The sequence below is a fragment of the Tenrec ecaudatus genome, chromosome 3, assembly GCF_050624435.1.
Source record: "Tenrec ecaudatus isolate mTenEca1 chromosome 3, mTenEca1.hap1, whole genome shotgun sequence".
Lineage (NCBI taxonomy): Eukaryota > Metazoa > Chordata > Mammalia > Afrosoricida > Tenrecidae > Tenrec > Tenrec ecaudatus.
The window spans coordinates 26262616-26287125 of record NC_134532.1 but is presented as its reverse complement, the minus strand read 5'-3'; positions in this window follow the sequence as shown (position 1 = coordinate 26287125).

Genomic DNA, 24510 nt, shown 5'->3' with positions numbered 1-24510 from the left:
ATAATCTCCATTTAAAAACCTTCATGGTATATTTGGTAAACTTATATTCCTATGTTTCTTCGGTTTTTAAAATATGGATTCAGATTTTGTTCGCGCTGCTTTTATAACAAACACAACCAACATCCAAATCTCAATTATGTAAGCCACATATTTCTAAAGCCTGACATCAGGATTCAGCTTGTTACTAATTCCGCATGAATGTGTGAGATTAGTTTTTGTAACATTTACATGACACTGATTTTGTCCAGTTTTCTCTTTAGATTCTGCAATAAAACACCGACATTTAAAGGTAATAACTTTTATATAAAACTTCCATATTTTTACCTTTAGTTAGTGACATTTGTCTAAAATGTTCGTTACATATTAATCTTCTTGTTTTAATTTCCATTCAGGATACCAAAGATGCTTATTCTGATCAAGACTTAGCACCCAAGGATCAGCACACATCTAAGTCGGGTACATGTCTCGATACACTATAATTAGGACATTAAACTACTTGGCAAGTTCCCGGGATCCTTGATGTTTTATCTTTCCATTTTTCGTTTGCAAATTTAGTTATGAGAATTGAAATTTGGCATGCATATGCCTTATCTGTTTTTCGTACTTGAATCATAATGGAATGCTTTCACCACAGTAAGTTTGAACTCACATTTTCCCATTGGTATATTTTCAACACCCCCCCCCCTCCAAATTCTCCATTTGGAAAGTCTATAGATTTGGAAATTCATAGATGTGAATTATGAAATGCTAAGGTTTTTTTCGAAATGCTTTAAAGTGGTCACTGGATATTTGATCCACGGCAGAGGAAAAGCCTTACCAGCTCCTGTGAGTTTTAACTTTATTTCATTTTACTGCTGTCCTAGTGATACTCTTAATCAACCACATTTTCTCCTTCGCAGACCCTGTGTGGTGTATGGTACATGTAGCAGCAATCATTCTTTAGTGGTTGTTTGGTAGACACAATCTTGGAAATAATGGATTCTGAAAGTCTTCAGCTTCAGTGTCCCTTTGTGTTTTTTTAATATTATTTAAAGTGTCTAAGAGGTTTTGTTGAAGTGAATTTAAGTCCTTGCTATATCAGAAATGAAAGATGAAGCCAAATAAATACAACCATACTTACTCACGAATTTCATAATTTTTTGAGTATGATGTTATCCCTCATCTTGCTGTGTCTGAACACCAGCATGGTGCACTTAGTAGAGAACAACACTGGAAATGACAAGTGACCTTTTCTATAGTTTTGATAATCGGATGTTCTCCCTTGGACACCCTGATACTGATCTTGGGAATCCAGAGTTTCAAAGCTCATGCTTTAGAATCATCATTTTACACCTCATAATCCCCTAGTGGCACAACCATTTATGTTCATTAATCGAGAGATTGGTGGTTCACATGCACACTGTGGTCACGAACGGCCTGGGTATGTACTTGCCTAATGTGATAGACTTTAATAATGCTGGTGCATACTTGTGCTTTCACATGTGTGGTGTTTCCATGGTGTGCAATCAGTTTTCAGGCAACTGATGGTTGCTTTCTTACCCAGATAGTATGCTTGTAAAATTACTATAGTGCACTCGGAAACATGTTCTCAAATTTTACTTCTACATTTCTTGTTTTGATCACTTTTGTCATTTACATTTGGTTTTTCACAACTGAGTAAAATGTTTTTTTTTTCTTTCAATATTTATTGCTTGTTTCTAGTATGTTCCTATTCTGTGGCCCTAGTGTCAACTTGTACTTCCCCTATATTTAAATGGAAATACATGAGACAAAAGGCTCTGGTATCTCTTGTATATTCATGAAGATAAGCCATGTTTTAAAAAAGAATGTTGATGATGGTGTATTTAAGACGACTTCTCAATGTAATGAAAATATCTGTTGGATTAAAAGCACATTGATTAATGGCCTAAGGAAAACCCAATTAAGTCATGTCTTGAAGAGAGTGTGGATCCCTGTAGAATTTATATAGAGTGACTTTCATGGAAGGCTAAATCAATTGTGCGTGAACCCATGTAATAAAACTGAAAAGCACAAAATATATAGGCATAAAGAAGGACAACCACTAATAGGCTTAAGTAAATCAAGGGTGCCTATGGTGCTGGTTGCTGTGAATTCTATTCTGATTGACTGCAGGCAAGAGTCCTCACCAGGGCAAGCACAGCACATAGCACGTGCTGTGAGTGGGCCACAGTAGACGATGGTTTCTCATGGAATAGATGACTTGGGGGTGCTTCACGGAAAAAAAGAAGTTATGCATTTATCTACGGTGGTATTATTAGTGTTAGTATTTATCTTCCAATAAGTGAACATTTTATCTATAGATATTTCAGACTGGGATTCTTCCAGTGGGAGACAAACACTTCCCAAGAAGTCGAACGTTGATGATGGGCCTCCATGTAAACCACCAGAACCGACCACAAGCCACTCAACATCTGCAAAGTTTGGAAGGACGACCTTAACACAAAAAGAAAAGAACATAACAGGAGCCGAGTTTGTAATTTGCGATGATCCCGTGGATGGCCTGGCTAAAGCAGGGCCATCAGAATACAAAAGGAGCAGAAAAGGTAAACAACCACAGACAATCCAATCATACAGCCCCTCTCTTGGCTGCAGTGGACTTCTGACTTGCCCTAACCACTTGTGTACAACTTCCTTTGAGTTTCCCTCCTTTCTGCAAACTGCCACCCAACAACACTTTTACATGGTATTTGCTTTCTTCATGCAACCAAAGCAGCAATGACATAGCTAGGAGTCTTTGGAGGGGGGTTCTTTCCTTCCGGCTCATTGAAAGTGTACTCATACTTGAGCATAGATAGTAAACAGTAGGTTGATGGTTGAATTTTGTGACTAGAAGAGCTCATTAATTTGAAGGTTACAGATGGGCCACTTGAACCCAATGTGTCTGCATATTTCTTTATATCTGAATTTACAACTGTAAACAGCACATTCCAATGTAACCAAACCAGCACCATCTGAAAAGAAATACCAAACGGTGTGTTCACATTTTGCATAGTTCAGAATGCTGATCTTAATTTAATGAATATCAACGAAGTTTTGCTATCTAGTACCCGTTCTTAGGGGTGACCACATACCTTATTACCTTATAATACTGATGCTATTGTATGCAATGATTAAGGAGATGTGGTTGCACCATGGTTGAAAGTGGTTGGCTGCCAATTGGCACGTCAGCCATTAGAACCCATCATTGTGTCCAGAGAAGAGAGTTATGGATGTTTGTAACTACAGAAATTCCAGTCTTGGAATCCCACTGTTATCTACCAGTAGGGTCGTTACAAGGTGCGATTGATTCAATAACACACCTAACACAAACAATAGTGAATAATAGTTCATTGTTACTTTAAAATAGTACTGTATAGTTTAAAATAGTACCAATTTGAAAGAGTACAATGACATTCAAAAGTAGAAAAAAGGGTAATTAATTTTAATCTTACCAGTCTATGCAATTTGTTGATTTATTGCATCAAATACGGTTCCTGCATTGTAGAATCAAAGGTCTTAATTGAACCAATGCTATCAGTTGGCCTAAAGAGCCTTGGTGGTACTGTTGGGTAAGCTTGAGGCTGGCAACTGTATACTTGTCATTTCAATATCTAAGAACTGCACCAGGTAGAAAGTTCCGGCTAACTGTACCCTGAAAGATGTCCATCCCTGGATATTTCTTGCCAGGAGTCAGGATGGATTGGACGGTAGTGAGTTTTGGGTGGGTGTGATTAAGCCTATGTTCATTAATGATTCACGGTCATTTAAAACCATATATTTGACATGCCTTTTTCCATGGTCATGATTTCCATCTCAGAATAAAGACCACCTTGGTCTACAGCAATCAGCATGCAAATCCAGACTTATGAACACTTACATTTTCAGGTGTAGTGATTGAAAATATAATCTCCATTTAAAAACCTTCATGGTATATTTGGTAAACTTATATTCCTATTGTTTCTTCGGTTTTTAAAATATGGATTCAGATTTTGTTCGCGCTGCTTTTATAACAAACACAACCAACATCCAAATCTCAATTATGTAAGCCACATATTTCTAAAGCCTGACATCAGGATTCAGCTTGTTACTAATTCCGCATGAATGTGTGAGATTAGTTTTTGTAACATTTACATGACACTGATTTTGTCCAGTTTTCTCTTTAGATTCTGCAATAAAACACCGACATTTAAAGGTAATAACTTTTATATAAAACTTCCATATTTTTACCTTTAGTTAGTGACATTTGTCTAAAATGTTCGTTACATATTAATCTTCTTGTTTTAATTTCCATTCAGGATACCAAAGATGCTTATTCTGATCAAGACTTAGCACCCAAGGATCAGCACACATCTAAGTCGGGTACATGTCTCGATACACTATAATTAGGACATTAAACTACTTGGCAAGTTCCCGGGATCCTTGATGTTTTATCTTTCCATTTTTCGTTTGCAAATTTAGTTATGAGAATTGAAATTTGGCATGCATATGCCTTATCTGTTTTTCGTACTTGAATCATAATGGAATGCTTTCACCACAGTAAGTTTGAACTCACATTTTCCCATTGGTATATTTTCAACACCCCCGCCCCTCCAAATTCTCCATTTGGAAAGTCTATAGATTTGGAAATTCATAGATGTGAATTATGAAATGCTAAGGTTTTTTTCGAAATGCTTTAAAGTGGTCACTGGATATTTGATCCACGGCAGAGGAAAAGCCTTACCAGCTCCTGTGAGTTTTAACTTTATTTCATTTTACTGCTGTCCTAGTGATACTCTTAATCAACCACATTTTCTCCTTCGCAGACCCTGTGTGGTGTATGGTACATGTAGCAGCAATCATTCTTTAGTGGTTGTTTGGTAGACACAATCTTGGAAATAATGGATTCTGAAAGTCTTCAGCTTCAGTGTCCCTTTGTGTTTTTTTAATATTATTTAAAGTGTCTAAGAGGTTTTGTTGAAGTGAATTTAAGTCCTTGCTATATCAGAAATGAAAGATGAAGCCAAATAAATACAACCATACTTACTCACGAATTTCATAATTTTTTGAGTATGATGTTATCCCTCATCTTGCTGTGTCTGAACACCAGCATGGTGCACTTAGTAGAGAACAACACTGGATATGACAAGTGACCTTTTCTATAGTTTTGATAATCGGATGTTCTCCCTTGGACACCCTGATACTGATCTTGGGAATCCAGAGTTTCAAAGCTCATGCTTTAGAATCATCATTTTACACCTCATAATCCCCTAGTGGCACAACCATTTATGTTCATTAATCGAGAGATTGGTGGTTCACATGCACACTGTGGTCACGAACGGCCTGGGTATGTACTTGCCTAATGTGATAGACTTTAATAATGCTGGTGCATACTTGTGCTTTCACATGTGTGGTGTTTCCATGGTGTGCAATCAGTTTTCAGGCAACTGATGGTTGCTTTCTTACCCAGATAGTATGCTTGTAAAATTACTATAGTGCACTCGGAAACATGTTCTCAAATTTTACTTCTACATTTCTTGTTTTGATCACTTTTGTCATTTACATTTGGTTTTTCACAACTGAGTAAAATGTTTTTTTTTCTTTCAATATTTATTGCTTGTTTCTAGTATGTACCTATTCTGTGGCTCTAGTGTCAACTTGTACTTCCCCTATATTTAAATGGAAATACATGAGACAAAAGGCTCTGGTATCTCTTGTATATTCATGAAGATAAGCCATGTTTTAAAAAAGAATGTTGATGATGGTGTATTTAAGACGACTTCTCAATGTAATGAAAATATCTGTTGGATTAAAAGCACATTGATTAATGGCCTAAGGAAAACCCAATTAAGTCATGTCTTGAAGAGAGTGTGGATCCCTGTAGAATTTATATAGAGTGACTTTCATGGAAGGCTAAATCAATTGTGCGTGAACCCATGTAATAAAACTGAAAAGCACAAAATATATAGGCATAAAGAAGGACAACCACTAATAGGCTTAAGTAAATCAAGGGTGCCTATGGTGCTGGTTGCTGTGAATTCTATTCTGATTGACTGCAGGCAAGAGTCCTCACCAGGGCAAGCACAGCACATAGCACGTGCTGTGAGTGGGCCACAGTAGACGATGGTTTCTCATGGAATAGATGACTTGGGGGTGCTTCACGGAAAAAAAGAAGTTATGCATTTATCTACGGTGGTATTATTAGTGTTAGTATTTATCTTCCAATAAGTGAACATTTTATCTATAGATATTTCAGACTGGGATTCTTCCAGTGGGAGACAAACACTTCCCAAGAAGTCGAACGTTGATGATGGGCCTCCATGTAAACCACCAGAACCGACCACAAGCCACTCAACATCTGCAAAGTTTGGAAGGACGACCTTAACACAAAAAGAAAAGAACATAACAGGAGCCGAGTTTGTAATTTGCGATGATCCCGTGGATGGCCTGGCTAAAGCAGGGCCATCAGAATACAAAAGGAGCAGAAAAGGTAAACAACCACAGACAATCCAATCATACAGCCCCTCTCTTGGCTTCAGTGGACTTCTGACTTGCCCTAACCACTTGTGTACAACTTCCTTTGAGTTTCCCTCCTTTCTGCAAACTGCCACCCAACAACACTTTTACATGGTATTTGCTTTCTTCATGCAACCAAAGCAGCAATGACATAGCTAGGAGTCTTTGGAGGGGGGTTCTTTCCTTCCGGCTCATTGAAAGTGTACTCATACTTGAGCATAGATAGTAAACAGTAGGTTGATGGTTGAATTTTGTGACTAGAAGAGCTCATTAATTTGAAGGTTACAGATGGGCCACTTGAACCCAATGTGTCTGCATATTTCTTTATATCTGAATTTACAACTGTAAACAGCACATTCCAATGTAACCAAACCAGCACCATCTGAAAAGAAATACCAAACGGTGTGTTCACATTTTGCATAGTTCAGAATGCTGATCTTAATTTAATGAATATCAACGAAGTTTTGCTATCTAGTACCCGTTCTTAGGGGTGACCACATACCTTATTACCTTATAATACTGATGCTATTGTATGCAATGATTAAGGAGATGTGGTTGCACCATGGTTGAAAGTGGTTGGCTGCCAATTGGCACGTCAGCCATTAGAACCCATCATTGTGTCCAGAGAAGAGAGTTATGGATGTTTGTAACTACAGAAATTCCAGTCTTGGAATCCCACTGTTATCTACCAGTAGGGTCGTTACAAGGTGCGATTGATTCAATAACACACCTAACACAAACAATAGTGAATAATAGTTCATTGTTACTTTAAAATAGTACTGTATAGTTTAAAATAGTACCAATTTGAAAGAGTACAATGACATTCAAAAGTAGAAAAAAGGGTAATTAATTTTAATCTTACCAGTCTATGCAATTTGTTGATTTATTGCATCAAATACGGTTCCTGCATTGTAGAATCAAAGGTCTTAATTGAACCAATGCTATCAGTTGGCCTAAAGAGCCTTGGTGGTACTGTTGGGTAAGCTTGAGGCTGGCAACTGTATACTTGTCATTTCAATATCTAAGAACTGCACCAGGTAGAAAGTTCCGGCTAACTGTACCCTGAAAGATGTCCATCCCTGGATATTTCTTGCCAGGAGTCAGGATGGATTGGACGGTAGTGAGTTTTGGGTGGGTGTGATTAAGCCTATGTTCATTAATGATTCACGGTCATTTAAAACCATATATTTGACATGCCTTTTTCCATGGTCATGATTTCCATCTCAGAATAAAGACCACCTTGGTCTACAGCAATCAGCATGCAAATCCAGACTTATGAACACTTACATTTTCAGGTGTAGTGATTGAAAATATAATCTCCATTTAAAAACCTTCATGGTATATTTGGTAAACTTATATTCCTATGTTTCTTCGGTTTTTAAAATATGGATTCAGATTTTGTTCGCGCTGCTTTTATAACAAACACAACCAACATCCAAATCTCAATTATGTAAGCCACATATTTCTAAAGCCTGACATCAGGATTCAGCTTGTTACTAATTCCGCATGAATGTGTGAGATTAGTTTTTGTAACATTTACATGCCACTGATTTTGTCCAGTTTTCTCTTTAGATTCTGCAATAAAACACCGACATTTAAAGGTAATAACTTTTATATAAAACTTCCATATTTTTACCTTTAGTTAGTGACATTTGTCTAAAATGTTCGTTACATATTAATCTTCTTGTTTTAATTTCCATTCAGGATACCAAAGATGCTTATTCTGATCAAGACTTAGCACCCAAGGATCAGCACACATCTAAGTCGGGTACATGTCTCGATACACTATAATTAGGACATTAAACTACTTGGCAAGTTCCCGGGATCCTTGATGTTTTATCTTTCCATTTTTCGTTTGCAAATTTAGTTATGAGAATTGAAATTTGGCATGCATATGCCTTATCTGTTTTTCGTACTTGAATCATAATGGAATGCTTTCACCACAGTAAGTTTGAACTCACATTTTCCCATTGGTATATTTTCAACACCCCCCCCCCTCCAAATTCTCCATTTGGAAAGTCTATAGATTTGGAAATTCATAGATGTGAATTATGAAATGCTAAGGTTTTTTTCGAAATGCTTTAAAGTGGTCACTGGATATTTGATCCACGGCAGAGGAAAAGCCTTACCAGCTCCTGTGAGTTTTAACTTTATTTCATTTTACTGCTGTCCTAGTGATACTCTTAATCAACCACATTTTCTCCTTCGCAGACCCTGTGTGGTGTATGGTACATGTAGCAGCAATCATTCTTTAGTGGTTGTTTGGTAGACACAATCTTGGAAATAATGGATTCTGAAAGTCTTCAGCTTCAGTGTCCCTTTGTGTTTTTTTAATATTATTTAAAGTGTCTAAGAGGTTTTGTTGAAGTGAATTTAAGTCCTTGCTATATCAGAAATGAAAGATGAAGCCAAATAAATACAACCATACTTACTCACGAATTTCATAATTTTTTGAGTATGATGTTATCCCTCATCTTGCTGTGTCTGAACACCAGCATGGTGCACTTAGTAGAGAACAACACTGGAAATGACAAGTGACCTTTTCTATAGTTTTGATAATCGGATGTTCTCCCTTGGACACCCTGATACTGATCTTGGGAATCCAGAGTTTCAAAGCTCATGCTTTAGAATCATCATTTTACACCTCATAATCCCCTAGTGGCACAACCATTTATGTTCATTAATCGAGAGATTGGTGGTTCACATGCACACTGTGGTCACGAACGGCCTGGGTATGTACTTGCCTAATGTGATAGACTTTAATAATGCTGGTGCATACTTGTGCTTTCACATGTGTGGTGTTTCCATGGTGTGCAATCAGTTTTCAGGCAACTGATGGTTGCTTTCTTACCCAGATAGTATGCTTGTAAAATTACTATAGTGCACTCGGAAACATGTTCTCAAATTTTACTTCTACATTTCTTGTTTTGATCACTTTTGTCATTTACATTTGGTTTTTCACAACTGAGTAAAATGTTTTTTTTTCTTTCAATATTTATTGCTTGTTTCTAGTATGTACCTATTCTGTGGCCCTAGTGTCAACTTGTACTTCCCCTATATTTAAATGGAAATACATGAGACAAAAGGCTCTGTTATCTCTTGTATATTCATGAAGATAAGCCATGTTTTAAAAAAGAATGTTGATGATGGTGTATTTAAGACGACTTCTCAATGTAATGAAAATATCTGTTGGATTAAAAGCACATTGATTAATGGCCTAAGGAAAACCCAATTAAGTCATGTCTTGAAGAGAGTGTGGATCCCTGTAGAATTTATATAGAGTGACTTTCATGGAAGGCTAAATCAATTGTGCGTGAACCCATGTAATAAAACTGAAAAGCACAAAATATATAGGCATAAAGAAGGACAACCACTAATAGGCTTAAGTAAATCAAGGGTGCCTATGGTGCTGGTTGCTGTGAATTCTATTCTGATTGACTGCAGGCAAGAGTCCTCACCAGGGCAAGCACAGCACATAGCACGTGCTGTGAGTGGGCCACAGTAGACGATGGTTTCTCATGGAATAGATGACTTGGGGGTGCTTCACGGAAAAAAAGAAGTTATGCATTTATCTACGGTGGTATTATTAGTGTTAGTATTTATCTTCCAATAAGTGAACATTTTATCTATAGATATTTCAGACTGGGATTCTTCCAGTGGGAGACAAACACTTCCCAAGAAGTCGAACGTTGATGATGGGCCTCCATGTAAACCACCAGAACCGACCACAAGCCACTCAACATCTGCAAAGTTTGGAAGGACGACCTTAACACAAAAAGAAAAGAACATAACAGGAGCCGAGTTTGTAATTTGCGATGATCCCGTGGATGGCCTGGCTAAAGCAGGGCCATCAGAATACAAAAGGAGCAGAAAAGGTAAACAACCACAGACAATCCAATCATACAGCCCCTCTCTTGGCTTCAGTGGACTTCTGACTTGCCCTAACCCCTTGTGTACAACTTCCTTTGAGTTTCCCTCCTTTCTGCAAACTGCCACCCAACAACACTTTTACATGGTATTTGCTTTCTTCATGCAACCAAAGCAGCAATGACATAGCTAGGAGTCTTTGGAGGGGGGTTCTTTCCTTCCGGCTCATTGAAAGTGTACTCATACTTGAGCATAGATAGTAAACAGTAGGTTGATGGTTGAATTTTGTGACTAGAAGAGCTCATTAATTTGAAGGTTACAGATGGGCCACTTGAACCCAATGTGTCTGCATATTTCTTTATATCTGAATTTACAACTGTAAACAGCACATTCCAATGTAACCAAACCAGCACCATCTGAAAAGAAATACCAAACGGTGTGTTCACATTTTGCATAGTTCAGAATGCTGATCTTAATTTAATGAATATCAACGAAGTTTTGCTATCTAGTACCCGTTCTTAGGGGTGACCACATACCTTATTACCTTATAATACTGATGCTATTGTATGCAATGATTAAGGAGATGTGGTTGCACCATGGTTGAAAGTGGTTGGCTGCCAATTGGCACGTCAGCCATTAGAACCCATCATTGTGTCCAGAGAAGAGAGTTATGGATGTTTGTAACTACAGAAATTCCAGTCTTGGAATCCCACTGTTATCTACCAGTAGGGTCGTTACAAGGTGCGATTGATTCAATAACACACCTAACACAAACAATAGTGAATAATAGTTCATTGTTACTTTAAAATAGTACTGTATAGTTTAAAATAGTACCAATTTGAAAGAGTACAATGACATTCAAAAGTAGAAAAAAGGGTAATTAATTTTAATCTTACCAGTCTATGCAATTTGTTGATTTATTGCATCAAATACGGTTCCTGCATTGTAGAATCAAAGGTCTTAATTGAACCAATGCTATCAGTTGGCCTAAAGAGCCTTGGTGGTACTGTTGGGTAAGCTTGAGGCTGGCAACTGTATACTTGTCATTTCAATATCTAAGAACTGCACCAGGTAGAAAGTTCCGGCTAACTGTACCCTGAAAGATGTCCATCCCTGGATATTTCTTGCCAGGAGTCAGGATGGATTGGACGGTAGTGAGTTTTGGGTGGGTGTGATTAAGCCTATGTTCATTAATGATTCACGGTCATTTAAAACCATATATTTGACATGCCTTTTTCCATGGTCATGATTTCCATCTCAGAATAAAGACCACCTTGGTCTACAGCAATCAGCATGCAAATCCAGACTTATGAACACTTACATTTTCAGGTGTAGTGATTGAAAATATAATCTCCATTTAAAAACCTTCATGGTATATTTGGTAAACTTATATTCCTATTGTTTCTTCGGTTTTTAAAATATGGATTCAGATTTTGTTCGCGCTGCTTTTATAACAAACACAACCAACATCCAAATCTCAATTATGTAAGCCACATATTTCTAAAGCCTGACATCAGGATTCAGCTTGTTACTAATTCCGCATGAATGTGTGAGATTAGTTTTTGTAACATTTACATGACACTGATTTTGTCCAGTTTTCTCTTTAGATTCTGCAATAAAACATCGACATTTAAAGGTAATAATTTTATATAAAACTTCCATATTTTTACCTTGGGTTAGTGACTACATTTGTCTAAAATGTTCATTACATATTAATCTTCTTGTTTTAATTTCCATTCAGGTTACCGAAGATGCTTATCCTGATCAAGACTTAGCACCCAAGGATCAGCACACATCTGTGTCGGGTACATGTCACGATACATAATAATTAGGACATTAAATTACTTGGCAAGTTCCCGGGATCCTTGATGTTTTTTTTCTTTTCATTTTTTGTTTGCAAATTTAGTTATGAGAATTAAAATTTGGCATTCATATGCCTTATCTGTTTTTCGTACTTGGATCATAATGGAATGCTTTCACCACAGTAAGAGTAAACTCACATTTTCCCATTGGTATATTTTCAACTGCCCCAAATTCTCCATTTGGAAAGTCATAGTTTTGGAAATTCACAGATATAATTATGGAACGCTAATGTGTTTCTCTTAGTGCTTTTAAGTACTCACTGGAATTTTGATACACGGCTGAGGAAAAGCCTTAACAGCTCGCGTGTGTTTTAACTATATATCATTTTACTATTGTCCTAGTGATGCTCTCAAGTCAACTGAATTTTTTCCTTAGTAGACCCTGTGTGGTGTATGGTACATGTAACAGCAATCATTCTTTAGTGGTTGTTGGTAGACACATTCGTGGAAATAATGGGTTCTGAAAGTCAATCAGAGTGTCTCTTGGCTTCAGCCTACTTCTGACTTTCCAGAAACATTTTGTGCAAACCTCGCTTTAGGTTGACTTCTCTTACGTAACCTACAACCCAACCAGTCTTTTCCTAGGTATTTCCTTTCTTCATCCAACCAAAGCAGCAAGTAGATTTCAAGGACTGTTTGGAGGCGTTCTTTCTTGTAGGGTAGCAGAAAGCAGATATGTACTTGAGAGTACATGCTAAACGGTGGGTAAATTGTCAAACTCTGGGACGGGAGGCGCACATTAGGTAGAGTTTTATAGATGGCCCACAGGGACACAGTACTACTGATTTCTCAATTGCTTTTGTCTGAAATTAGGTCCTTAAATACTAATGTATTCCGTTGTAAACAGACTCACAGCTTATGCAGAGAAATGCTGAATGACTTCCTGTAAGTTTGCATCATTCTCAATGCTGCTGTCCATTTACAGAGAATCCTTGAAACTTCGATATGGAGGTCGCGTGCTCTGCGTTAACGATGTCCTCTATCACCTTTTAATACGCACATCTTTGTTTTCAATGATTACAGGAGCCCTTGTTTCACAGGGGCTCAAAGTGCTGGCTGCTAATTGGCTGGTGAGCAATTGGAAGCCATCAGTGCCACCACAGACACAAGTTGTATAAATCTGTAAACAAACAATTACAACGTGAAATCCCTCTTATGTCCTGGCTTTCCCTTCCTTATGAGTTTTAATCAATCCATAGAAACAGAAAAAATAACAACACTGTATAAATAGTTTTCAGATATTCTTAATTATAAATGATGCTGTAGCGCTGAATAGTGATACAGGGCTAATCCTTTTGTATACTGCTACTCTGCATTTTCTCGATTCATTGCATCCAATGTGTTTTTCTTTATGTAGATTTAATGGGCTAAATTTAACTAGTTCTGTAAGTAAGCCTACAGAGCCCTGGAGGCACTGTGGAGTAAATTTAAGCCCGTCAGAGGTTTATCTGGAAGCCCTAAAGCCACTAGCTACACCACAGGAGAAACATCGGGTTAACTGTGCCCAGAATCGTGTCCAGCCTTGGGGATCCTCTTGCTATGAGTCAGACTTGACTGCATGGCAGTGGGCTTTGGGTGGGTAAGATTAAGTCTGTGTTCATTAAGTGTTCACACTCACTTGTGCCCTTCAGCTATGCCATCTTTCCCTAACTGTACCGTTAGCTTAGTTTTCATACGCCCACTATATTTGTCGCCCTTTTTCTCAGGGTCATGATGTGCTCCTCAGCTTAGAGAGCACCTTTGTCTCCATCAATCCACATGCCCACATTGACTTAGGGACACTTTTGCTTTCAGTTGCTGTGATTAAAACCAGAATCTCTCTTTTTAAATCTTCTTGCCATGTTTACTTATCCTATGTTCCTATGATTTCTTCAGTATTTCCAGATGGATTCAGGTTTGTTTATGTTTCTTTTTCTACCAATGAACTAAAAAGCCACTCCCAAACATACAAGTTACACATTCCTATGGCCCAGTATGAGGATTCAGCTTGATCTTCATTCCTCATGCCTGTGTGTGACCAGTTTTTGCCGTATTTTCACCCAGTTGATTATGTCCTTTGTGCCCTTTAGGTTCTATGATGAAATCTATGCATCTGAAGGTAATAATTTTATGTAAAACTTCCACATTTTTATCTTAAGTTAACACTACAGGTGGTTTACCTTATTTGTTAATACTCTTTGTTTTAATTTCCTTTTAGGCTATCAAAGATGCTTCTCCTGATATAGAGTTAGCACCTGAGCATGTACACACACCCAAACCAGGTAAAGTTCACAATACATATTTCACTTTGTTAAAAAGACATTAAGTTATTTCACACGTCTACAGGATTCTTGTTACTTATTTCACTTTTTGGAAATTTAGGTGACAGGCTTAACAGAAATCATGAATATGCCCATATTGTTACTCATGTGTGATTTAAATACTTAGCGGCATAAGTGGAAGAATTCACCACAGGAAGCATGGACTCATATCTTGTGATTTATATTCTTCCTACTTCCCAAGTTTGGAATTTGTCTACTGCTCTTAAATATACAGATGTTCCTTATGGCAGATGTGAAGTATGGCACTCTGCGACTTTTTTTCCTAATGCGTGTCAATGCTCATTGGGATTCTTGTCTTCACCAGAAGCAAAGCCTTACTCTGCCTCATGTGTGTTTCAACTTTATTTCATTTTTATAGAGTCCCAGAATTGATCTTGTCAGCCAAATCTTTTCATTAACTGAAGTAGTGTGGTGTGTCGTATGTGTATTTATAATGCGGGTGAAGTCATTAATCATCCCCCAGAGAAGGTCTGTTACACAACCATTGACATGATGAATTTCACAACTCTTCAGCCTTGGGATCCTTTTATGGTATTCATTATTACACAGATTTCCTCAAAGGTTGTGTTCAGGGAGGTGGACCTATTTCCATATCAGAAATGGTCGCCGAACCAATGTAAACATGAGTGTACATTCTCAGAAATGTCATTTGTTATCCTCTTTCACCTGCCGTTATGATATTCATATTTGGAATTCCAAAAAGACAAAAAAACCTTATTTTGACTGTATGATTTTCTTGTGTCAGAGCATATTGTTCTACTTTGTCACTAGGCTCAGTTTGGACTTACCCTATGTTTAAATGGAAGCACTTAGAATGCCAAAGACTATTGCTTCTCTTGTATATTCACTATGTTCACACAAAGGTTAGGTAATAAATGTTGTAGACTGTGAACTGAAGTGAGGTTAACTCATTGTATTGAAAATAGTTTTAAAATATGAAATATTATCTTCAACAATGCTGCCATGCACAAAGTATTGTCTCTAAAATAAAGAAAACAGACTGCTATTCATAGTTAAGCCTGATATGTGGAGGCAAGGGGTCTGTTATTAGGAGGAAAGAGCGAATTCTGGGAGGATTATAATGAAATTCCATGGAACACAAAATAAATCATTGAATGTGCTGAGTGATCACAAACAGGTAACCCAGAAAAATTGAAGATATTTAAACAACAGGAACGACAATTGCTAATAAGATTATCTAAATGAAGACCACTGTGCTTCTGGTCACTGTCAAGTCTACTGTGACTCGATGGAAGCACAGCGTTTCCCCAGAACAAGTGTACAACATGCCCCATGCAGTGTGACATAATGCACCACTGTTTGTCAAGGAGAGGGAGACAAGAGACTGCTACACTCAAGCATGATTTCTGTTTATCTAAGCTGGTCACATTTATGTTATTATTTACCTTCTTTTAAATGAACATTGTATCTTCCGATATTCCAGACTCTGGTTCCCCCCGGGTGAGTCAGGAACGTACCAGGAAACTCGACGTTGATGATCAAGATCCATTTAAGCCACCATCACAGACCACAAATCAGGCAACCTCTACCAAATGTAGAAGGATGACCTTAGAAGAAAAGGAAAGAGACAATATTGAAGTTCTGCTTGTAACAGAAGACACAACGGTCCACAACATGGATAAAGCAGAGAGATCAGAAGTACCAAAGAGCAGAAAAGGTAAACAAGCACAGACAAGTCAATCAGAGAGTCTCTTGGCTTCAGCCTACTTCTGACTTTCCAGAATCATTTTGTGCAAACTTCGCTTTGGGTTTACTTCTCTTACGTAACCTACAACCCAACCAGTCTTTTCCTAGGTATTTCCTTTCTTCATCCAACCAAAGCAGCAAGTAGATTTCAAGGACTGTTTGGAGGCGTTCTTTCTTGTAGGGTAGCAGAAAGCAGATATATACTTGAGAGTACATTATAAATGGTGGGTAAATTGTCAAACTCTGGGACTGGAGGCGCACATTAGGTAGAGTTTCATAGATGGCCCACAGGGACACAGTACTACTGATTTCTCAATTGCTTTTGTCTGAAATTAGGTGCTTAAATACTAATGTATTCCGTTGTAAACAGACTCACAGCTTATGAAGAGAAATGCTGAATGACTTCCTGTCAGTTTGCATCATTCTCAATGCTGCTGTCCATTTACAGAGAATCCTTGAAACTTCGATATGGAGGTCGCGTGCTCTGCGTTAACGATGTCCTCTATCACCTTTTAATACGCACATCTTTGTTTTCAATGATTACAGGAGCCCTTGTTTCACAGGGGCTCAAAGTGCTGGCTGCTAATTGGCTGGTGAGCAATTGGAAGCCATCAGTGCCACCACAGACACAAGTTGTATAAATCTGTAAACAAACAATTACAACGTGAAATCCCTCTTATGTCCTGGCTTTCCCTTCCTTATGAGTTTTAATCAATCCATAGAAACAGAAAAAATAACAACACTGTATAAATAGTTTTCAGATATTCTTAATTATAAATGATGCTGTAACGCTGAATAGTGATATAGGGCTAATCCTTTTGTATACTGCTACTCTGCATTTTCTCGATTCATTGCATCCAATGTGTTTTACTTTATGTAGATTTAATGGGCTAAATTTAACTAGTTCTGTAAGTAAGCCTACAGAGCCCTGGTGGCACTGTGGAGTAAATTTCAGCCCGTCAGAGGTTTATCTGGAAGTCCTAAAGCCACTAGCTGCACCACAGGAGAAACATCGGGTTAACTGTGCCCAGAATCGTGTCCAGCCTTGGGGATCCTCTTGCTATGAGTCAGACTTGACTCCATGGCAGTGGGCTTTGGGTGGGTAAGATTATGTCTGTGTTCATTAAGTGTTCACTCTCACTTGTGCCCTTCAGCTATGCCATCTTTCCCTAACTGTACCGTTAGCTTAGTTTTCATACGCCCACTATATTTGTCGCCCTTTTTCTCAGGGTCATGATTTGCTCCTCAGCTTGGAGAGCACCTTTGTCTCCATCAATCAGCATGCCCACATTGACTTAGGGACACTTTTGCTTTCAGTTGCTGTGATTAAAACCAGAATCTCTCTTTTTAAATCTTCTTGCCATGTTTACTTATCCTATGTTCCTATGATTTCTTCAGTATTTCCAGATGGATTCAGGTTTGTTTATGTTTCTTTTTCTACCAATGAACTAAACAGCCACTCCCAAACATATAAGTTACACATTCCTATGGCCCAGTATGAGGATTCAGCTTGATCTTCATTCCTCATGCCTGTGTGTGACCAGTTTTTGCCGTATTTTCACCCAGTTGATTATGTCCTTTGTGCCCTTTAGGTTCTATGATGAAATCTATGCATCTGAAGGTAATAATTTTATGTAAAACTTCCACATTTTTATCTTAAGTTAACACTACAGGTGGTTTACCTTATTTGTTAATACTCTTTGTTTTAATTTCCTTTTAGGCTATCAAAGATGCTTCTCCTGATATAGAGTTAGCACCTGAGCATGTACACACACCCAAACCAGGTAAAGTTCACAATACATATTTCACTTTGTTAAAAAGACATTAAGTTATTTCACACGTCTACAGGATTCTTGTTACTTATTTCACTTTTTGGAAATTTAGGTGACAGGCTTAACAGAAATCATGAATATGCCCATATTGTTACTCATGTGTGATTTAAATACTTAGCGGCATAAGTGGAAGAATTCACCACAGGAAGCATGGACTCATATCTTGTGATTTATATTCTTCCTACTTCCCAAGTTTGGAATTTGTCTACTGCTCTTAAATATACAGATGTTCCTTATGGCAGATGTGAAGTATGGCACTCTGCGACTTTTTTTCCTAATGCTTGACAATGCTCATTGGGATTCTTGTCTCACCAGAAGCAAAGCCTTACTCTGCCTCATGTGTGTTTCAACTTTATTTCATTTTTGTAGAGTCCCAGAGTTGATCTTGTCAGCCAAATCTTTTCATTAACTGAAGTAGTGTGGTGTGTCGTATGTGTATTTATAATGCGGGTGAAGTCATTAATCATCCCCCAGAGAAGGTCTGTTACACAACCATTGACATGATGAATTTCACAACTCTTCAACCTTGGGATCCTTTTATGGTATTCTTTATTACATAGATTTCCTCAAAGGTTGTGTTCAGGGAGTTGGACCTATTTCCATATCAGAAATGGTCACCGAACCAATGTAAACATGAGTGTACATTCTCAGAAATGTCATTTGTTATCCTGTTTCACTTGCCGTTATGATATTCATATTTGGAATTCCAAAAAGACAAAAAAACCTTATTTTGACTGTATGATTTTCTTGTGTCAGAGCATATTGTTCTACTTTGTCACTAGGCTCAGTTTGGACTTACCCTATGTTTAAATGGAAGCACTTAGAATGCCAAAGACTATTGCTTCTCTTGTATATTCATTATGTTCACACAAAGGTTAGGTAATAAATGTTGAAGACCGTGAACTGAAGTGAGGTTAACTCATTGTATTGAAAATAGTTTTAAAATATGAAATATTATCTTCAAAAATGCTGCCATGCACACAGTATTGTCTCTAGAATAAAGAAAACAGACTGCTATTCATAGTTAAGCTTGAAATGTGGAGGCAAGGGGTCTGTTATTAGGAAGAAAGAGCGAATTCTGGGAGGATTATAATGAAATTCCATGGAACACAAAATAAATCATTGAATGTGCTGAGTGATCACAAACAGGTAACCCAGAAAAATTGAAGATATTTAAACAACAGGAACGACAATTGCTAATAAGATTATCTAAATGAAGACCACTGTGCTTCTGGTCACTGTCAAGTCTACTGTGACTCGATGGAAGCACAGCGTTTCCCCAGAACAAGTGTACAACATGCCCCATGCAGTGTGACATAAAGCACCACTGTTTGTCAAGGAGAGGGAGACTAGAGACTGCTACACTCAAGCATGATTTCTGTTTATCTAAGCTGGTCACATTTATGTTATTATTTACCTTCTTGTAAATGAACATTGTATCTTCCGACATTCCAGACTCTGGTTCCCCCTGGGTGAGTCAGGAACGTACCAGGAAACTCGACGTTGATGATCAAGATCCATTTAAGCCACCATCACAGACCACAAATCAGGCAACCTCTACCAAATGTAGAAGGATGACCTTAGAAGAAAAGGAAAGAGACAATATTGAAGTTCTGCTTGTAACAGAAGACACAACGGTCCACAACATGGATAAAGCAGAGAGATCAGAAGTACCAAAGAGCAGAAAAGGTAAACAAGCACAGACAAGTCAATCAGAGAGTCTCTTGGCTTCAGCCTACTTCTGACTTTCCAGAATCATTTTGTGCAAACTTCGCTTTGGGTTTACTTCTCTTACGTAACCTACAACCCAACCAGTCTTTTCCTAGGTATTTCCTTTCTTCATCCAACCAAAGCAGCAAGTAGATTTCAAGGACTGTTTGGAGGCGTTCTTTCTTGTAGGGTAGCAGAAAGCAGATATATACTTGAGAGTACATTATAAATGGTGGGTAAATTGTCAAACTCTGGGACTGGAGGCGCACATTAGGTAGAGTTTCATAGATGGCCCACAGGGACACAGTACTACTGATTTCTCAATTGCTTTTGTCTGAAATTAGGTGCTTAAATACTAATGTATTCCGTTGTAAACAGACTCACAGCTTATGAAGAGAAATGCTGAATGACTTCCTGTCAGTTTGCATCATTCTCAATGCTGCTGTCCATTTACAGAGAATCCTTGAAACTTCGATATGGAGGTCGCGTGCTCTGCGTCAACGATGTCCTCTATCGCCTTATAATACGCACATCTTTGTTTTCAATGATTACAGGAGCCCTTGTTTCACAGGGGCTCAAAGTGCTGGCTGCTAATTGGCTGGTGAGCAATTGGAAGCCATCAGTGCCACCACAGACACAAGTCGTATAAATCTGTAAACAAACAATTACAACGTGAAATCCCTCTTATGTCCTGGCTTTAGGTTCCCTATGAGTTTTAATCAATCCAAAGAAACAGAAAAAAATAACAACACTGAATACATAGTTTTCAGTTATTCTTAATTATAAATGATGCTGTAGCGCTGAATAGTGATATAGGGCTAATCCTTTTGTATACTGCTACTCTGCATTTTCTCGATTCATTGCATCCAATGTGTTTTACTTTATGTAGATTTAATGGGCTAAATTTAACTAGTTCTGTAAGTAAGCCTACAGAGCCCTGGTGGCACTGTGGAGTAAATTTCAGCCCGTCAGAGGTTTATCTGGAAGTCCTAAAGCCACTAGCTGCACCACAGGAGAAACATCGGGTTAACTGTGCCCAGAATCGTGTCCAGCCTTGGGATCCTCTTGCTATGAGTCAGACTTGACTCCATGGCAGTGGGCTTTGGGTGGGTAAGATTATGTCTGTGTTCATTAAGTGTTCACTCTCACTTGTGCCCTTCAGCTATGCCATCTTTCCCTAACTGTACCGTTAGCTTAGTTTTCATACGCCCACTATATTTGTCGCCCTTTTTCTCAGGGTCATGATGTGCTCCTCAGCTTGGAGAGCACCTTTGTCTCCATCAATCAGCATGCCCACATTGACTTAGGGACACTTTTGCTTTCAGTTGCTGTGATTAAAACCAGAATCTCTCTTTTTAAATCTTCTTGCCATGTTTACTTATCCTATGTTCCTATGATTTCTTCAGTATTTCCAGATGGATTCAGGTTTGTTTATGTTTCTTTTTCTACCAATGAACTAAACAGCCACTCCCAAACATACAAGTTACACATTCCTATGGCCCAGTATGAGGATTCAGCTTGATCTTCATTCCTCATGCCTGTGTGTGACCAGTTTTTGCCGTATTTTCACCCAGTTGATTATGTCCTTTGTGCCCTTTAGGTTCTATGATGAAATCTATGCATCTGAAGGTAATAATTTTATGTAAAACTTCCACATTTTTATCTTAAGTTAACACTACAGGTGGTTTACCTTATTTGTTAATACTCTTTGTTTTAATTTCCTTTTAGGCTATCAAAGATGCTTCTCCTGATATAGAGTTAGCACCTGAGCATGTACACACACCCAAACCAGGTAAAGTTCACAATACATATTTCACTTTGTTAAAAAGACATTAAGTTATTTCACACGTCTACAGGATTCTTGTTACTTATTTCACTTTTTGGAAATTTAGGTGACAGGCTTAACAGAAATCATGAATATGCCCATATTGTTACTCATGTGTGATTTAAATACTTAGCGGCATAAGTGGAAGAATTCACCACAGGAAGCATGGACTCATATCTTGTGATTTATATTCTTCCTACTTCCCAAGTTTGGAATTTGTCTACTGCTCTTAAATATACAGATGTTCCTTATGGCAGATGTGAAGTATGGCACTCTGCGACTTTTTTTCCTAATGCTTGACAATGCTCATTGGGATTCTTGTCTCACCAGAAGCAAAGCCTTACTCTGCCTCATGTGTGTTTCAACTTTATTTCATTTTTGTAGAGTCCCAGAGTTGATCTTGTCAGCCAAATCTTTTCATTAACTGAAGTAGTGTGGTGTGTCGTATGTGTATTTATAATGCGGGTGAAGTCATTAATCATCCCCCAGAGAAGGTCTGTTACACAACCATTGACATGATGAATTTCACAACTCTTCAACCTTGGGATCCTTTTATGGTATTCATTATTACATAGATTTCCTCAAAGGTTGTGTTCAGGGAGTTGGACCTATTTCCATATCAGAAATGGTCGCCGAACCAATGTAAACATGAGTGTACATTCTCAGAAATGTCATTTGTTATCCTGTTTCACTTGCCGTTATGATATTCATATTTGGAATTCCAAAAAGACAAAAAAACCTTATTTTGACTGTATGATTTTCTTGTGTCAGAGCATATTGTTCTACTTTGTCACTAGGCTCAGTTTGGACTTACCCTATGTTTAAATGGAAGCACTTAGAATGCCAAAGACTATTGCTTCTCTTGTATATTCATTATGTTCACACAAAGGTTAGGTAATAAATGTTGAAGACCGTGAACTGAAGTGAGGTTAACTCATTGTATTGAAAATAGTTTTAAAATATGAAATATTATCTTCAAAAATGCTGCCATGCACACAGTATTGTCTCTAGAATAAAGAAAACAGACTGCTATTCATAGTTAAGCTTGAAATGTGGAGGCAAGGGGTCTGTTATTAGGAAGAAAGAGCGAATTCTGGGAGGATTATAATGAAATTCCATGGAACACAAAATAAATCATTGAATGTGCTGAGTGATCACAAACAGGTAACCCAGAAAAATTGAAGATATTTAAACAACAGGAACGACAATTGCTAATAAGATTATCTAAATGAAGACCACTGTGCTTCTGGTCACTGTCAAGTCTACTGTGACTCGATGGAAGCACAGCGTTTCCCCAGAACAAGTGTACAACATGCCCCATGCAGTGTGACATAAAGCACCACTGTTTGTCAAGGAGAGGGAGACTAGAGACTGCTACACTCAAGCATGATTTCTGTTTATCTAAGCTGGTCACATTTATGTTATTATTTACCTTCTTGTAAATGAACATTGTATCTTCCGACATTCCAGACTCTGGTTCCCCCTGGGTGAGTCAGGAACGTACCAGGAAACTCGACGTTGATGATCAAGATCCATTTAAGCCACCATCACAGACCACAAATCAGGCAACCTCTACCAAATGTAGAAGGATGACCTTAGAAGAAAAGGAAAGAGACAATATTGAAGTTCTGCTTGTAACAGAAGACACAACGGTCCACAACATGGATAAAGCAGAGAGATCAGAAGTACCAAAGAGCAGAAAAGGTAAACAAGCACAGACAAGTCAATCAGAGAGTCTCTTGGCTTCAGCCTACTTCTGACTTTCCAGAATCATTTTGTGCAAACTTCGCTTTGGGTTTACTTCTCTTACGTAACCTACAACCCAACCAGTCTTTTCCTAGGTATTTCCTTTCTTCATCCAACCAAAGCAGCAAGTAGATTTCAAGGACTGTTTGGAGGCGTTCTTTCTTGTAGGGTAGCAGAAAGCAGATATATACTTGAGAGTACATTATAAATGGTGGGTAAATTGTCAAACTCTGGGACTGGAGGCGCACATTAGGTAGAGTTTCATAGATGGCCCACAGGGACACAGTACTACTGATTTCTCAATTGCTTTTGTCTGAAATTAGGTGCTTAAATACTAATGTATTCCGTTGTAAACAGACTCACAGCTTATGAAGAGAAATGCTGAATGACTTCCTGTCAGTTTGCATCATTCTCAATGCTGCTGTCCATTTACAGAGAATCCTTGAAACTTCGATATGGAGGTCGCGTGCTCTGCGTCAACGATGTCCTCTATCGCCTTATAATACGCACATCTTTGTTTTCAATGATTACAGGAGCCCTTGTTTCACAGGGGCTCAAAGTGCTGGCTGCTAATTGGCTGGTGAGCAATTGGAAGCCATCAGTGCCACCACAGACACAAGTCGTATAAATCTGTAAACAAACAATTACAACGTGAAATCCCTCTTATGTCCTGGCTTTAGGTTCCCTATGAGTTTTAATCAATCCAAAGAAACAGAAAAAAATAACAACACTGAATACATAGTTTTCAGTTATTCTTAATTATAAATGATGCTGTAGCGCTGAATAGTGATATAGGGCTAATCCTTTTGTATACTGCTACTCTGCATTTTCTCGATTCATTGCATCCAATGTGTTTTACTTTATGTAGATTTAATGGGCTAAATTTAACTAGTTCTGTAAGTAAGCCTACAGAGCCCTGGTGGCACTGTGGAGTAAATTTCAGCCCGTCAGAGGTTTATCTGGAAGTCCTAAAGCCACTAGCTGCACCACAGGAGAAACATCGGGTTAACTGTGCCCAGAATCGTGTCCAGCCTTGGGATCCTCTTGCTATGAGTCAGACTTGACTCCATGGCAGTGGGCTTTGGGTGGGTAAGATTATGTCTGTGTTCATTAAGTGTTCACTCTCACTTGTGCCCTTCAGCTATGCC